Below are 19,373 nucleotides of genomic sequence, written 5' to 3' on the forward strand. Positions count from 1 at the left end.
GTCGCTGAACAGCCGAACCAATTTTGGGTTTACGATTACTAAAGTTGAACTCCGTTGCCTTGTAATTTTGAATCCAGTTCAGAAGACAAGGGAACTTCTGGATCAAGTATTGTGAGAAATTTGCCTTTGTAGAGAACTTTTGATGGAACTAACTTGCATTTGCGCTGCATAGCGAGGGAAACCACGAAAAACACAAATAGTTAGCCTGATGGAAAAAGGATTCTAACCCATGATCCGTCTACCACTGAGGATATTTTTCGTCAGCACTGTGGTCGGCGTAAGACGAAGCGGAATTCGTATTGATCAGCTATTGCTGGGATTTGAACTCGGTTCACCTCATTGGAAGGTTCTTTCACTTTTGCGTCAGCTTTTGTTCTACGTTAATAAAGTTCCTAATTCTGAGACTATAAGGTGACCTCGTTCTGGAAAAATAAAAAATAATATTAATAAAAAAAATTTGTTTGAAATATATAAAAAATATTAATTTTATGAACAAAGCATATAAATTTCAAAACATATAAATTCAAGGAATGCGAAGTTCAAATTATAATTTTCATGAACATGAATTTTAACATATAAATTTCATGAATTAATTTAAAATAAAGGAAAAGAAATAAAACTGTGATCAAGTATTAAAAGCATTCAAACTATATTCCAATAGCGAATAAATGGCAACTACAGCTATCGGTGTCAAAATCGCGCGTTAAAACATACGGATGAAAAACATTTGCACTATAGGAAAATATATTTTGTTACTTTTAATTTTTTTAAATAATTTAGTTTTGAGTAACATCATTTGATGCCTCACTATACAGCATATTAAATTTTGACTTACATGAATCTAAAATATATTTACAATAGGATACTTCTGACAGAGTCGTAATGATTTTTTTACAAGCCCTGCAATTTGCTTTTATTTTACTTTGACTATAGACGAAAATAATCTACACCCCCCACAGACACTTTAAATGTCCTATATACTCTCAGGTTATAAGACTTTTCGCCTTAAATAAAATATGAAACAAGTCTGGCAGCTGCACTGACCACTTTTCAAATTGACGGGGGCATATAAAAACTGATATTTACTTAATTCCTTTCATTTTATATAAACTTACAGGCTTAGGATTCTCCTAGGGATATTTCAAGTGAAGTAGTAACAACTTTTGTCAGAACATTGTTTGACGTTTACTATCAAACTAAATATTAGTTTGAGTCAAAAGCAACTTCCGTATACGGTCATTATCGAGTCTGAGGAGAACATTACTATGCAGAACTAACTCAACAACCTAAAAATGCTCGTAACTAATTTATTTCTATAAAAGCTAAAATTTAAAAGACTAGAATCTTAATGAATTTTTCTTCAAACATTTATTTTCAAGGCCTTTTTTCTATATTTCAAAAAGAAAACAAAAAAAAGAGAAATGTCATCACTGTTTCAGAAAGTTTTCTTCACTAGCGCCTCTTAGCGCAAGAAAAGACATGAAATTTTGCCCATTTTGCACACAGAAAAATATTCTGGTAAAATTATCGTAATGTATGGCAGTGGTGCTGTATGCTATGCTCTAAGGTATATTGATAGAATTATCAAACTTGACCACCTTTACTAAATTTTATCACGTATTGTTAAACCATATTTCATTGTTAATTTTACCAAAAATATTATCAAAACGCTTCGGTAAAAAATTACTGAGCTTTTTGGAGTTCCCAGGCCCAGAAACAGATTAAATTTTGGAATATTCTGGTAGATAAGATAATGCTTATTTTTTCAGCAGTGGTGGCTCAGGGCATAAAGTAATTGCCTTCCAATGAGAAAAACCGGGTTCAATTCCTTGAAATGGCTGGTCGATACGAATTCCATACCCGGCTCGCACTGACCACAGTGGTAGATCATAGGTTAAAGTCCCCTTGCTGTTAGACTAACTGTGGTAGGGTTTCGTGGTTTTCCTCTCCATGTAACTCAAATGTGTGTTAGTTCCATCAAAAAGTCCTCCAAGAGGGCAAATTTCTACCAATACTTGATCTAGGATCCTTGTTTTCCGGATTGGGTTCGAAAGTACAAGGCTACGGTGTTGAACATTGTAGTCGTAAACCCAAAATTGGGTCGGCTGCTCAACGACGGTTCTAAAATAAAATAAATGTTCACTGTAAGCAACAAAATTTCCTCACTCTCTGTAGTTGAGGTAATTTGCTTACTAATTACAATTAATAAATATGTTAGTTGCGCAGATTCTCATTTTCAAAAGTAGTTTATATATTAAAATGTATTTTTACTTGCAATTCTCAAACAAGCCTGCAAATTTTGACCACTCAAACCATATTTTGTGTTTTTTGAGCAAATAGTTGTGTAGTGTTTTATTATTTAGGTCTTAATAAAACTACTAATACGCTTAACTAATGCGCCAGTCTTTTTACGAGCAATAAGCATCGAATTTTCACTAATAGTTATCATCTGATATTTTTTTTTTATCGAGCAATTATTTTAAACCAAATGGGAAAATTTAGTGGGGTACTAAAACACTAACGTTTTCTAATTTGGAAGCCATATTTTAGGAGAAACATTCCCCCGGAATCGGACGCTCGATTATTTCAACCGAATCCCGAAAACGCCCTCTGGGTAAAGACTTGATTTCAATCCCATTTGTATGATCTAGTTTAACATCAAAAGATGTTTCTAAGTGAAACTTCCATATTATGTAAAGATGTATCTAATCATGAGCAATATGTTTTGTTTTGAGTGCATTCTTTTAAAACCGTCCTGTTAGAAGTGGCGGGGTTTATTTTGGCCCGATAAAAATCTCGTTGTCTTGGTAACTGTAGAGAAAAAAGTGTATACGGGTCGCTTGGTGTATATCCTGGCTCAGTGTGGGGTCACTAGACTACGCTGTCCGAGTTACCATGGAAACCAAATAGGCAACTCTCCTCTTCTAGGTTCTCCCTCCCTGTATATATCCCACTTCATGAGTCATGTCTTTCCTAGAATTCTTTCACTAGGGGAAAAAGTGTCCAGCAATCAGCTTTGTTTTTCGCTATTCACATTTTCTATTGCTTATTTTGACACATTTAGTGAATGATATCGTTTGCTTTTCAATTAATTCACCCTTTAACAACACTTACCGATTTTTTTTACATCTTAAATAAAAATTAATGTGTTTTTTTACCTATATTTATTTTTTTCATTTTTTTAATTATATTATTTTTTAAAAATAAATATTTAGATATTTTTTCTCTTTTTTTAAGGTGCGCAGTTTTTCCTTTTAAAAAATAGTTTATATATTAAAAGTTTGATCACAATTGCAGCGAAGTAATTCTGATGGAGCACTGTTTTTTTTTCTTTTCTTTTTTTTTTTTTTTTTTTTTTTGTTTATTTATTTTTATACCCTTTTATACATAATACCCCGGGTTACACTTTTAACATCCCGAATTATGCATTTAAATATTAATCAAGAAATTTAAATGGAGAACACTTAAGAAGATTAAACTCACATTTTGTCCAGTCTCGGGTTTATCGTATGGATTTGTATAAGAAAAAAGTGCAAGACGAAATAATGGCAGCTTACAAAACCAATTGAGCCAAAAAGGTTTAAAATTAAATGGTGAATTAAAAAAATACTTTTAAGATATATTTATTTCATTGAGTGTTGAATATAGATTTATTTAAATGCAAATTTTGGATTAGTATAGTATAGTAAGGAAAAGTCCTATTTTATGATTTTGAGTAAGAAAGATTAGTTTAAACCTAATATTTTAAAATAAAACATAATCTGCACGCCATTTTTTATTATGATGAAAAATTTTGTCTTAATATGTTTGTTTATATGAACCAGGTAAAAAAATATTTTAAATTTGTCAAAATACAACATCCTATTTTTAATTGTTTGAAACAGAGTAATGACATTTTTGATGAATTTAATTATTTTTTTTCAACTGAATTGTTTAAAAAAACTAGTTTAGAAATAGACAAAGGTTATAGTTAATAACCAAGCAACAAGATAAGCTCGTTATCGTATTAAAATATTAATATCTTTCTCGCTTAAATGCAGATGTATCGATTAGTTTATCCTCCTTTTTTACCGTTTGCCATATAAAGTAAAACGTCAGGTTAAAATTATATCTTTCTTTCTTTTTTAAAAATGTTTTGAGCCTATTTTTAAAGTTTTATTATAAGCATTTAGTTTGGTTAGAATATATTTCGTTTGGTTAGACTATATTACACGATTTTTCATGTATCAAGCATGTTATTACTGAAATAACTGTTTCCTGAAAAACGTCTACCAAAATAGGATCTCTTTATTGTTTAAATTAAAAATCAAATAACTTGAATAAAGAGCACATTATTAATGATTTGGTAGGTTTTAAATTATTTTTGCAGAGAAGTACGTCGTTGATTTCTAATATTTTCGCACATATCCTCATAGCTGTGTAGTGTTAGAATTTTTATTCTAAAATTATGTAAAAATAACCGGCAGCAGCTTGTTTCTGCTATTAACTGTAAAATTTATGGTAAATAACATTTTTTACGTTTACAGTTTTGAAACCGTTTACAATTAGTATGGTTATAAAACCATGAATACCATATACGACTTTTTAACCATTCACAACTGGCATAGTCTTAAAACTGTAAAAATAAATTTAACTGGACATAGAAACTAGGCTTTTCATTATGTAACGGACATTTGAAAGTACAAGACAGTGGAAACTCTTGATATGTTAAAGGGAATGGAGGAAACATTATGGTGTCAACACTGGAACTCGAACCCCAGTCCTGTGGGTCATGAGACTGACAGATTCGCCCTCTTGGATATAATTTGTATGCAGTTTCAAGGAACTAAGTGGCTTCATTAGATGGGTGAAGTTGATGCAATGAAATTCTAGTTCAGTGATTCTCAACCACTGTGCCGCGGCACTTTCGTGTGCCGCCAAATTCTGAAAATATGCCGCCAAAATTTAGAAATGATACAATAAAAATTATAATGCTTTTTTTTATTACGAGTAAAGTTTAAATTAAAGAAAAGTGTATATATATAAAATATTATATATATATATAGATAAATTTTATAATTTTTCCACGCTTTAACCGCGTGAACATCTTTGTCGGCGATTGTCAAGTCTCTGACAATTTTAAAATAAGAAGGAAGTGTTTAAATTGTCTTTGACAATTTTAAAAAATGTTGAAATAAGTAGGAAATTTAATGATTATTAAAATTATTAATTAACAAAGGAAAGCAAGCTAAATATTAACTTTCAAACGGAAATAAATCAAATCATTAAAGTAAGCTATGCAATTAATAGTTATAAAAAAATTAGCAAAGGATAACTGACAAAAAAATAAGCTAACAATTAATAATCAGTAAAAAAACTAATTAACAAGAAATCACATAGAAATAACTGTTAATAGCTATAGAAAACAAGCTAACAATTAATAACTAGCAAAAAAAATAACTGTTACTAATTAATAAAAAATCAGTCGAAAGATATAATTAAACCCTTAATAAACGTTCTTTTGTAGTACATATTATTTTATTTCACATTCAAAATTATTATCACAAACTATTTAACACAGTGTATTATAGGTAAGTAAACAACTTTTAAACTAATTTTTTTCATTGTGTGCCGTCAAATTTCAAAATCGTTAAAAGTGTGCCGCCCCCCAAAAAAGGTTGAGAATCACTGTTCTAGTTGTTTAACAGTATTAGATGAAAGCAATTACCAAACGATTTTTCTCACAATTAAAAGTTTGATTACCATCTTATTTATGGTTGTTTGACTGTTTTGATTGGATAAGGTAAAATAGCAATTAAATAAATTGTTATTTAACCATTTTTTTCGAGAAATTTTTAACAGTGTGCACGTGTCTCAAATTTTGAATTTTGCGCTATTTTTTTTTCTTTAAAAGTCTATTATACCGTCTTAATTCCATTCTTTTTTCTTTCAGTTTTTAATAAAATATCAACATATTAGAAATTAATTAATTTGGTAAGTTATGTTAATGAAATTTTTTTTTTGCTTGTATTATCAACACTGTCAAAATTCCGGATCAAATTACGGCAACGTACTGGTATTTTGCGGGCATCATCTTTTAAATCAATTTCTACTGTAAAATATTATGTCTTAAATCTTACAGTAATACTTATTAAAGTGATTTTATGGTAATTATTACAGTAAAAGTTACGGTACATCAGATTTTTTGTTCCGTAACATGTCCAGGTAAAAATGAATTAGAATACCGCCTTGATTAGAAAAATGAATCAGAAAAATGGAATAAAAGTACCAGTGTCCTGAGTGCAGGTAATTCAACATATTAGAAATTATTAACTTTGGTAAACTACGCTACTGATTGTTTCTTTGCCTGTATTATCTAGTAAAAATATGGTCCGTGGGACTTTTCAAATTCGCGCTCAAAAGGGTTGAGAACCCCTAATTTAAATCGAATTAGGTTTGTAGATGGGAATTAGATTTTAAACTTAGTAATTTGCTTGCTGTGATAATATTTTTATTGCCTAACTTCAATGCTTAGAAAAAAACGAGGAACTTTCCTTTGAGTTCGCTTTCAAACAAGTTCTACTAGTTCTACGTAACTTATGACTCCCAAGGAGATTTATTTATTTTTGTGTGAAAAATGCACTATTTGCTCACCTCACCAAGCTAGGAATGTATTTTTATAAGTGCTTACTAAAATTATAAATAAAATAGGAAAACTAGAAAGAATTAAAAAAAACTTGACTAGCATTTATTACGAACTCATTATTTATTTAAGGAAAGCTTCAAAATTACACGGTTGGTTACCTTACGTTAGTGTGATATTCCGCCAATTTCGAGGAAAATATGATTTAATAATGGTGGGAAGATTACGATTTGAAATTTCACTGACTTCAAGGTGTCTGTACTATGGGCCAGATATTGTTGTTTATCCTTCAACCTATATTTCTGAGCATGTAGGTTATAAGATATTCGAAAAAAATTATTAAAAAAAAAAAAAATCGCGGAGAGTTAGACTGTCTGTAACCCCATAAAAATAAAGATGAACTTTGCATGAAAAGATTTAAGATATCTTAGTGAAACTTGGATTTTAGCTAAGGTTATCGATGAGACTATTACGAAATAAACGTTTCTTCGGAAAAGGAAATTAAATAGTGAAGTTTCTCGTACGGTTTCCGTAATTGTTTCAAAACTTCTAATTGTGTAAAATCAATTCTAACTTATTATTTTACATAATGTAAAGTTCACAGAAAAAGAACATGAAATTTTCTGAAAAGTTCACATGGAGAAAAAAAATTCTGGTAAAATTAATTTACTGTAGGGTGACAATTATGAGATTTCTGGTCAGAAAACAAACAAACAAACAAAATATACGATATTTGAACCGTTTATTTAGTATTTTTTCTCTCATTCTGGTTTTTCAAAATAATAGTTCTTATTAACAGACAATTAATAAAAAATATACAAAACTGAAAAGTAAATTTAACCGAATGAATACTTTTTATGCCATGCACTAAGGTTTCAATATAATATTATCAAATTTCACCACATGTATCAAATTTTATCACACGTTATGAAATTATATTACGCTCTTAATTTTACAAAAATCACCATTAAAAGCACTTTGGTAAAAATTACCGATCCTTTTAGTCCTAGCGCAGAGCCAAAAAACACGGTAAATTTTACTATATTCTGGTAGTTTATTCTGGTAGTATATATCATACTTTTTTTTTCTCAGGGCAGGATTATTGTCTTTCAGAAATACTATTTTGAAAAACAAATATTTTTCTAAAATAAAAATGATTTCATGAAAATTTATTGAAAAGACATTCTTTTTTTGTCATCGTGCTTTTGCTATTTACCAAAACCCAAAACTAGTAATTATTGTATTCCCTTTTTCTAATTGATTTCTAACAAAATAAAAATAATAAAAGAATAACTAATCATTAAAAATTAGATCTTGTTACTGAGCATGTCTTTGTTTTTGTAGGAACTTAAAATGTCAGAATTTTTTTTAATGGTGAAGGGAACTAACTATACATTACAAAAAGCAATGTCTATTGCGAAACATTAATTAGAAGTTTTTCTTTGAGGTTTTAAAAACAAAAAGTTGTTGAAATTGAACTATCTAATTTTATATTTTTAAATATTCTTTAATGGTAATAGTCGCATGGAAATAAATTTTGCTAGTATTTTATGGTGCATTTACCTGTGGCATGTTAACCAATGCTACAGAGACCCTTGAAGTACTGTTTTGTAAAAAAAAAAAGCTTTTTGTAGTTAAATAATAGAGATAATAATGCAACTTTTAGTTTAAATACCAAAGTCAAAGCTATTGACCATATTAACACTTGTGTTACATTCAAAACTAAACACAAGGTCTCTACTCCAAAATTACCCTACTTATAAAATACGTTTTGCATCGACAATTTTCCTTATATACCGTTGTTGAACAGCTAACCCAATTTTATAGGTTTACGACTACTAATGTTCAACTCCGTAGCTTTATAATTTTGAACCCAATCTAGAAGACAAGGAATCTCCTGGATCGAATATTGGGAGAACTGGTTTACTGGGAACTCTGGTTTTCAAACTTTTAGTTCTCATTACAACATATTTAGTAAAGAATATAAAACTGAAAAGTTAATTTAACTGAACAAATGGTTTTTATGACATGGTCTAAAGTGTCATGAAAACTTTACCAAATTTTAGCACTTTTACATATTTCATAAAACCATATCTTTTTGTCAATTTTATAAAAAATCCTAACCATAGCGCTTCTGTAAAAAGTACCGAGCTATTTGGTGTTCCCATAGAGACAGAAAAACGAAAAAGTTTAGCTTATTCTTTCTGGTAGTTTTGACCATACTTTTTTTCTCAGTGTGTTTATAGATCCCAAATTTCTTCCGTGGCCGTGGGTAAAATACATTTTAATATTTTTAATTTATCTTTTAAATATTATTTTAATCGTGAAATATTTATTGTAAATAAATGTAACTGAATGGAAGTTAATACTTTTAAAACGCAACTGATATAAAATGTAATTTAAATGGTAATTAATACTTTTTATCTATTTTTCTCAGTAACTTAATTACATATAAATGTATCTAAATTACTTATTTTATGCAATCATAAATTACATTCTACGGTTTCCTTAAAATTAAATCCTCATTTCATACGAGGACTTTCATCAATAAACTAAGATTAAAGATTGTAGTAATATTTTCCATCAAGAATAGGGCTAATTATGTGTGTATTATTCGTCCGAACGTAATTGAATATCGACTCTCGTTTTCCTATTTTCGAACTAAGGATTATATTGCATAATATTTATCTAAGGCAGAGATGTACATTTAGTAATAATTAGCTTCTAGAGTAGTATTTAATGCAAGCCATGTCACTGCTATTGAACGCTTCACAAATTTTCACAATATTGCGAAATTTTAAACCATTGTTTAAATCTCGCAGAAAATGTAGCAATGCTAGAAGTTCTTAATTGGCAGGAAATAAGACTGTTTTTACGTATTGGACGAATTATTTTAATAATTTTTTTCCCCAATAATTTTACGATTTTAAGCAAAAAGAAGATTCTATTATTCCTTAAATATGCTTTTTTAATATTTCTCGGTTAAATAATTTTAGCAATTGGTAGGTCCCTCTTGTTGCCAGGACTAAGGCTCTTATTCGACGCGATATTGATGATGCAATATTTACTTATGCATAAACATATATATTATATATATATATATATATATATATATATATATATATATATATATATATATATATATATATATATATATATAATATATATATATATATATATATATATATATATATATATATATATATATATATATATATATATATATATATATATATATATATATATATATATATATATGTATGCTCCACAGATATTAACAATAAATATCATACCTGAATGTTTAAGAAGTACGCATTTGACATAGTTAAACCTAGTATAGGATTGATCACATATTGAATTATTAAATCCCACTTAAAACAGATCTTTTGAGTATTGAAAATAAAATAGTTTTTGTACTCAAGGTTGCCGTAGGTCCTACCTCAGTACTTCTTTAATGCACGTATTAAACAAAGCCAATTATTTAAAATTCTTCTCGAGTATATTAAAGTAAAATAAAGTGTTATTATAAATAAATAAATTGGTCAAAATGTGCTTAAATCTCATAAATTTTACGCCTTGTTTCTTTTCAGTTAATCAATATTTTTTTCTCTTTGAAAGAAAATTCGTAAAAAGTATTTTTTTTGTCTCTTTTTTTTTTTTTTAAATTTAGGAAGTTTTCCTTTAAGGAAAACTTGTTGGTTTATTACATTTCTCTTCCTCCCATAATCCTTAATTCCAATCTATCTTTCATCTTAGAATGACATTGTTAAATTCTTCTTAAATTCTTTTGTTTAAAAAAAATATTTATTAAATTTTTTTTCAAAACCTCAAACATATTCATTTTCAAGCATTCTTTTATGTCAATATTTTTTATCTTTTGCTTTTCTCCTTTTCAAATAAAAATATATCTTGTAAACAGAAAAAGAAATAATATTTTATGTAATGGTTAAAAATAATGCGGAAAAAATAATGTTTGTCAGTACTTTGACTATCTATGACGCAAAAATTATATTTCGCATATTTATGTTCTTATTTAAACAAGCATTCAAACTTTGAGAACTTTATTCTGTTTCTAACTATTAAAATTACACCATCCTATTTTCGTATGCAATTGCTGTGTAATTTGCCTCCTTAGTAGAAACAGTTAAGCGTTTAGAAACAGTCAAGCGTCACAATAAAGCGTTTTAAGCAAATAAAAAAATGTTTAAAGTAGGAAAAATTTTCCATTCTAGCTCGCTGGATCCGCAGTCAAGAATATTCAAATAAAATTGATATAATTAATTGAAGTAAAATATCTTTCTGAATGTTATAATTCAGTATTCTGAGTATTTGCTAAGATTTTTGTATGATTTTTTCAATTACTTCAGAAGAGAGAAGAGGAAAAGTTCGAGATCATTGTAAAACTGTTACCTTAGTGATAAAAAATAGTTCGTGATATTTTGTCAAATGGTAATATTCTTAGAAATTTTAATTCACTTTGAACTATAATATCGCTCTTGTATGTTGCAACTTTATTATGGTGTAAACTTAAACTATATTATCATGCAAATTAATCCTTCTTAAATTTTATTACATGATATTATGCACTTTAAAAAGTATGGCTAAAATTACCAGAATATAGTAAAATTTACCGTGTTTCTAGCTCTATGGGAACACTAAAAAAGCACGATAATTTTTAGCGAAGAATTTTGGTAATGACTTGGTAAAATTAACCAAAAAATACGGTGTTATTACCATGTTGTTTGGTAATAAAAGAGGTAAAATTAGGTAATTTCATTATGATTACTTAGAGTTTGGCATGAAAGCCATTTATTAGGTTAAATTCACTTTTCACTTTTGTATTTTTTTCTAAATGTGTGTTAGTAAGAGATATAATTTTGAAAATCAAAATTTTCGGCAAAATGTTACCGACAAAATTATCAAATGTATAACTTAAATACCGTATATTTTGATTTTATTAAATAGGACTATGTTTTTTTTTAATTTTATTTTTCGACCAGGAATGTCATTACCATGCAATGCAGTAATTCTACTAGAATTATTTTCTCCATATAGTTCAACTTTCAAGGGTATATGGTTCAATTTTACATCTTATAAAGAGGCCAGCAAATTTGTTCGATATTATGGTTCAAAGTTCAACTCAGACTTGATTCTTCTCAAAGTAAACTAAAGTAATATTAAATGCTATGGGAGAATAATTGCTGCGTCTCGTTGAATTATTTCTTTTCTAATTCAAAGTTAATGTATTGAATGTCGTATAAATGAAATTAGTGTTATTAATTAAAAACAAATTATGACATGTGTCCGTGACTTGTGTTCATTCTGCACTAAATGAAAAATTGTGAACACTAAATAAAGTGTTTACTTTTGTTGGTATCAATTGTACCAATTGTATCAATTGATTTCTGTATCAATTGATTTCTCTACCAACAAACATGGCAAAAGCCATTGTTAATTCAATTATGTAAAAATATTACTAAGCTTTTACAGAAACAGCACATTTATTTCGGAATTAAATATAAAGGGGTACAGAAAATGAAAAAAATAATAAACTGCTTTGATTTTTTTGGAAATAACTATGATTACTAAGTAAATAAACAAAACAAAAAATTTTTTTTTTAGCCGAAATTTTAATTGAAGCATAATTCTGTTAATGTGTAAATTATATTAATTCCGCGTTTCTGTAAATTATAAAATTGAAAAAGAAGATTAATAAAAATTGGATGACAGCTAGGAGTTTAGAAGCATTTAAAAATAAACATTTTTAAGTAATAGTTTACGAAGACCGCTTTTAGAAAAAATTAGATCCCCCCCCCCCCGGAAAATTACAGCTTGGTTTTCTTCCTTCCTCATTCATTTTAAAAAGCAGCAATACAGTAAAAATATTTTGTACATTCCGAGTAAACAATGAATTTTAGTTAAAATTCATGATGCATTCCAAAATATTAACAGTATAACAGAAAATGTTACTTAAAGTAAACATACTAGCTAATGTTAAATAAATAAGAAACAACAACTTATAAGTCAGCAATTGTGATAGATTTATATGTTAGTACTTTTCAGTTTATTTTAATTAACATAATTATTTTTATTGGTGATAATTTTAAAGTATGAACAATATATTAAAATCATTATAGAGCTTTCTCCTTTAAACTTATTAACAGTTCTCATGATTTTAATATTGATGAAATAGAAAATAATTCATTGTACCTATTATCTTATTTGATGGAATAACAATATTTTTGGCAAGTTGGATAGAAACAAGTTTCGCCCACAGTTCCTAGTATCCAGGTCGGCGTCCCCTGATAGCACCTGTGAATTCTGTTTGCACGCATTCTTAACACACGCACAACGAATGAAGGTACCGTTATAGCTTGATGTCATTGCCTTAGGACACCCCATGCTAGATTGCTTAGTTATACCGCTATCCGAAATAGATGATTGCATTTATTTTCACCCTTAAAACGAAAGTGTAATGGTACACCTGACACAGTTTGATGGTGACAAAATAATTAAAACAAATGAGTTTTAGGCAAATATACTATTCAATAACGGTTAATTAAGTATAATACTCGTAAAAATAATCTATATCTTCTAAATTATAAAAATAAATATTCATTCATAAGGAAATCGATTATTTTTTGAGCTAAATTATTGTGAATATTTAAATGTAAAATTACTTATAAGTTGGTTTTATAAATTAGACAAATATAATAATAAATATTAATCACTCAAAATTTTAATGATTTTCAGAAATATATGGAATCTTTTAATATTTAAAATAGCAGTTGCGTGGATTTGAATAAAAGATGCAATATAAATACAGTTTTAATTTTATTGTTACACACAATTTGCTTTGATTTTTTAAAACCTCGTATTAAAATTCCATAATCAAAATCGGCTAATATTTATAAACATGCCGGGAAAAATACGATATTATTATCGTATCTAACTATAGATTGCTATACACTGTAGAAAATTCAGGATTAAATTACGAAGTACCTGTACTCAGAGTGCCAGTAATTTTAACCGTAAAATCAAATTTTTCCGTATAAATCTAATATACAGTAGTTTTTAGAGTAATATTTACAGTAAAATCACTGAATCACTGAAAATAAATAAATATTACTGTAAAAGTTACGGTATAAAATTTTGCTGTAGAAATAGATTTTACATTGAAATGGATTTTACAGTTGTTGCACCTCAGGATGCCAGTACTTTTTTATTTGTTCTGGAATTTTTTACAGTGTATGTAATAATATAACGCAAAGAAATGCAATATTATAGAAGGGTAGGTAGACTAAGGATAAAATTAGATATTTATAATTTATAAAACAGGTAATAAATAAGTAAATAAATAAATAATACCGTTAAAAGTAATCCAGAAGATAGATATACTGATACTGTAATATATATATATATATATATATATATATATATATATATATATATATATATATATATATATATATATATATATATATATATATATATATATATATATATATATATATATATATATATATATATATATATATATATATATATATGTAAAAATACACATACATATATATTCATGCTACATAGTTAACTGGAACTGTTACGTAGTATTGTTTTCAGACAGGCCCTTAACAAGTTTCTGGAATTTCCTCTTGATAGCTGCAGTATAGAGTTGAACTCATCATTGCTTACAGTGGTAGTATTTTTTTTCACAAAAAAGTCATCTATGGAACAATTTATTTGGAAATGAGGTTAATCATTATATTAGTTATTTATTTCTAAAAACTTATATTTAAATCGGAACAAAAAGTAGTTAAGGTTTAATTGAATAAACTAATTAAAATTAAACTTGGTTGAAGCAGATAATGAGTTGATAATCGTGGAATTATGAAGTGAAAGTAATCAAGTAATCAAAGAAAAAATGGATGAAATAGTAACATTAGTAGAAGCTGTCTATTTAAATTGCCTGTTCTGTCTTTTCAAATGTTTGCCTGTCGCACTCTGAAAAACTTTCGAAACTATTGCTTTATGAAGAACGAGTTTCTTTTCAATGGAAACCTTACTTTATAATCAAAAACTTATATCAATTGCTTTATAGACTTCCCGAGAAGTAAATTTATTCCATTTATAATTATTTCACATTAAAAAAAAATGCTAGAATGTTTGATATGATACGACACTAATTTGCGTATCCGTCAAGACATTTAGTAGGAATGATTTAAAAGATGAATAAAATTTGAATATTGAAAAGTGCTGGTCATAATATAAAGATGAACCGCAGTTTTAAATTAGGCAGAACAAAGATTTTTAAGAGTGATATTTATGACCCCCCTAAGTTCAGTGTACTTTTTAAAGTATTTAGAGGAAATTCCTGATATAACTATCTGGAAACAATACTGAGAAACAGTTTGAAGCAAAAATGTTACCTTTGGAGGGTGTCTTATCTCTATAATATCTCAAGCCTTTCAATTCAACTGTTAATTACTCAGTTTGAAACAATGTTCTTATATTCTAAATTATGTATGCTAAAACAAACATCAGGACCATATAAAAACATTGAATAGAGCTGTGAACAAAATTACAGAGTGCTTATTTGAATTCATGGCTATTACTTTATAAAATGCTGTTCATATGTGTATCAATATGAGGACTTTGAAAATTTATTTAAAAATTGTACATTTGTCATCAATTTTCCCCGTTTTGAGAGAAATTTTATTCACACTTGTGTGCTTATTTTCATTAATTCTAAATAATAAGCAATAGTAACTAAGTGTTTAAAAATAATTGCAACACAATTGGTTTTCAAGATTTTAAAATGTAAAAACATAGTTTATTAAGTTCTCTTAGCACTGAATTAAGCACTTTTATTATAATTTACGATTAAATAAAGTTAGAATTAATGTAATGAATTAGGTAACGAAACAATGAATCTAGGCAGTTTCTGTTTTTAAAAATAAGGCATTAAAATAACTGACACAAATTATTTAACAAACGTCACTTCAAAAATAACAATCGATAATATTCACTCGATATCGATATAATATCCACTCATATTTTTAAAATTGTTAGTTAGTTTTAAAGTATTTTTATTCTTCTTTTAATCATTAAATTGATTAATTCACCAAATTCATCATTAATTACGATTGAAAAATGTACTTTACTTAAACCTCAACTTGTCATATTCGAACTAAAATTAATTCTCTTAAATGGAGAGGAATTTCAACACTTCATAATTTTAAGAGTAGTTAAAATCGGAGTTAGTTCACCAACAGTTAATAAGGTGGGAAATGTTCAAAAATATTTATATGCATTTCAATTGTCTTTTTTCCGTCAAAATAAGAATATTTTGTATTATGTGATAAATATTTAGAATATCGCTATAATGTGTAGCAAAATTTGTGTTCATAACACTCTGTTGTTAGCTTCGTTTTCTAAATAAGCTGAAATTGAATTATTGATGTAATTTAAATATATTTCTCCGCGATGATTTTTCGATTTGCTTTTATTTTAAAATGATGCGATGAATCGCTTCGTATGATTAAAGTAACAGCATATATATATATATATATATATATTGTTATGCCAGTCTACATGCTTTGAGAAATATTTAAAAAAATAACGTTTGCAGTTGTATCAAAAATCGGGATCGACAATTTTTAAAATTTTATTTTTTTAGATATGTTTTAGAAGATAATTGAACATTTTTAACATACTTTTTAAAAGGGGAAGTACTGCAAAATTTGGATGCAACTACATATTTTTAAAAAAGTTTTCAGAAAGTTTTTTGAAGTCCTTTAATAGCCAGTAGAGAATCTTTTACTTTTTTATTAATATATTCTTAACTTTCCATGAATATAAAGTAATATAAATTCTAATTATAATTTAAAAGTACTTCAAATACTAGATGGGATGGCCTGGTTGACAGAGCTTATTAAACTATCTATGAAATGTATTAGGTTAATAAATTATCTATTGAATGTATTAGGCTAATAAATTATCTATGAAATGCATAAGTCTAATTCGATGAAGTTATCAAGCTGTAAGTAATTAAAAATTTCCTCTTTTACTTTAAATATTATTAATTTATCACGCAAGCGAAGTGCTATGCTAGCTGTGAAGGTTTGATTTAGTTTAGGAATTTTTAACTTTACTTTAATAATTTTATTTTTATGTTTATACACGCTATTATTTGATTAAATATTTAACAGCTAGTATGAAAATTCTATTTCTTAAGAAATAAATTTTGAAAGATCGTGATATTTTCCCTTTTTCAAGCATTTTTAATACAGCATTTTGTTAGCAGAATTAGAATTGTAACGAGAAAACAGTTTGAAACTTGTATTTAAAACGAATTTTCATATTTAAATTTGTTACTTTCTATATCAAAAGGAATTCGTTCCACTGTTATTCGTTACAGCTCATGTGGGGATTTTTCTGCGATTCGTTATAATTTTTTTTGCCTAACTTACATTTTCAAAAATTTATAATTCCACAATAAAAACAAAATATACAAAAACTTTTATATACATAATTTCCTTTTCCAAAAGACTAAGCATATAAAAAATTAGCCTTATTTGAGAATGACATTTCATATACCTTGCTTGCTAGTTCATCTTGATTTTCAAGTTGAAGAGAAATTTTTACATTGTTTTAAGGCCACTTATTACCGATTAATCCTTTAGAATCAACGCTCCCTTTAAGAAACAATTATGAAAAAGTCTAATAAGCTCAGAAGTTTCCTGTCACAAATTTAGCGGAAATTAGTTTTGAATGCACTTTCTTTAAAAAATTTATCAATAGTAGCTAGTATTAATCAATAAATGGCAGGTTTTTTAAAGATCTACTCCAAAATAATTGTTTTAAAACATTTGTTTTAAATTTTCAATTATTAGTTAATCCTTAAAACAATTTAGAAAATATAATTTTAAATACATAATTTTCTTAGAACTTCTACATAACTTCTTCCTTCGTAATCTTCCACATTTTTCTTTTCAATGCCCACCTGGATAATGACCTAGGTCATACAGGCACCTGAAGGGCAGATTTGTTGGCCTCTCTTTCAGAGGCTAACCAATTCTAATCCTGATGATAAATTCTAATCCTGCTATAACTCCCTTAGAAGTTTGTCTCAACATTTTCCCTGCTACACACAACGTTTTGAAACTTGTACATTTAGACAAAAATAGAGTCAAAATGTCGTTAAGACTCAAAACATTATAACTTGGAGAAAGGAACGGATCAGTGATACGAAAGCATCTGTTTAAAAATCTCCCGACAACGAAAGCAAAATTCTTCATATGTGTTATTCATTCATATTTTAACGAAATTTAAAATGCTATTAAATATTATTACATAGTATGGCCTCCCTTCTTTAAAGCAAAAACAATCATTTGAGAACTGTTCAAAAAATGTCGATAAAAGTCCGAATTTAAAATAAATTAGAAATGGAAACGTGACTCCTATTTTTTAAAATATGATATCAATATGCGTGGGTTGTAAAATGTTTGAGCTGTTGTTGAGTTGAAAGAGGAGTAAAATTGGTTTTGCTACAACTGTTATTTGCAAGAACAAACCCCGTTTTCCCCTATTGATCACAACAAATCGAATAGTATAACTGATTTCATCAGACTAGGAAAATAATCTGGAATAAATAAGACGCGATTAAAATCTAACCTTTCAAAATGCTGTAGAAAAGATTGTGGAAACGATATGAGTATTTCAGGTAAGAAGAAAATAAATCTTTACATTTTGGAGCTTTTAAAAGTTTTTACATCGAAAAATAAATGTCTTAGAAGTTTCTGAAATATTACAATACTATCAATGATATTGCTTTTTAAAAATAAACTTATATTATTTTATGTTTATACAAAAAATTCCTATTCATATAGCTAGACATCACATTATAAATTGGCTCCGATAATAAATCAATAACATATGGCTCGGATGACTGGTCTTTTCTCTCTCTCTCTCTCTCTGTATTTTTTTAATATATATATATATATATATATATATATATATATATATATATATATATATATATATATATATATATATATATATATATATATATATATATATATATATATATATATATATATATATATATATATATATATATATATATATATATATATATATATATATAAGTTCAAAATGAAGAATAAAACAAAGAAAAATTATAGACATATGAAAAAAAGGGGGTGGGAAATAATAAGTAAAAAAAAAAAAAAAAAAAAAAAAAAAACAACAAACAATATTTTATTTTAAAAAAAAAAAAAAAAAAAAAAAAAAAAAAGGAAATGTTAATTAAAAAACCGGAAAAAAAGCCGGAAAAAAAAAGATATAATCTTTTCTTCAGCCCACACGATTATATCCGCAAAACAGAGTGCTTTCTGATATTGTATCAATAAAGCCAAAGCAAAATATATTAATACAATAGTGTGAGGAGCACTCAAAAAAATTTTTATTAAATAACTACGTAAAAATAAATATAACATGTAAAAACAGATAATAAAATAAAATAAAAAGAAAAAATAAAATAAAAAACATTAAAAAGGGGGGACTATAAAGCGAGTAGCAAAATCATAACAACTTACTTGGACAGTTATTTTTCAAGAATGATTTAAAAATGTTTTCGCAGAAAGATTGCCAGATTACAAAATATGAAAACAAAAGATGAAAACAAAAGCGCAAATTGAGTGTAACCAAAGGGTTCTAAAGTGTCGTTCTTACTGCACTGCTGAAGTGAGGT

At 27.2% G+C, this 19,373-nt stretch overlaps 1 protein-coding gene across 1 annotated transcript in view; it reads left to right on the forward strand.

Annotated features, from left to right (window-relative positions):
• Nucleotides 1-19,373, forward strand: part of LOC107453845 (nucleolar protein 4) — a 72,041-nt gene that overhangs the window by 14,193 nt on the left and 38,475 nt on the right. The gene's annotated exons all lie outside the window — the stretch shown is intronic.

The sequence above is a fragment of the Parasteatoda tepidariorum genome, chromosome 11, assembly GCF_982258835.1.
Source record: "Parasteatoda tepidariorum strain Cologne lab strain chromosome 11, Ptep-v5.0, whole genome shotgun sequence".
Classification (NCBI taxonomy): Eukaryota; Metazoa; Arthropoda; class Arachnida; order Araneae; family Theridiidae; genus Parasteatoda; species Parasteatoda tepidariorum.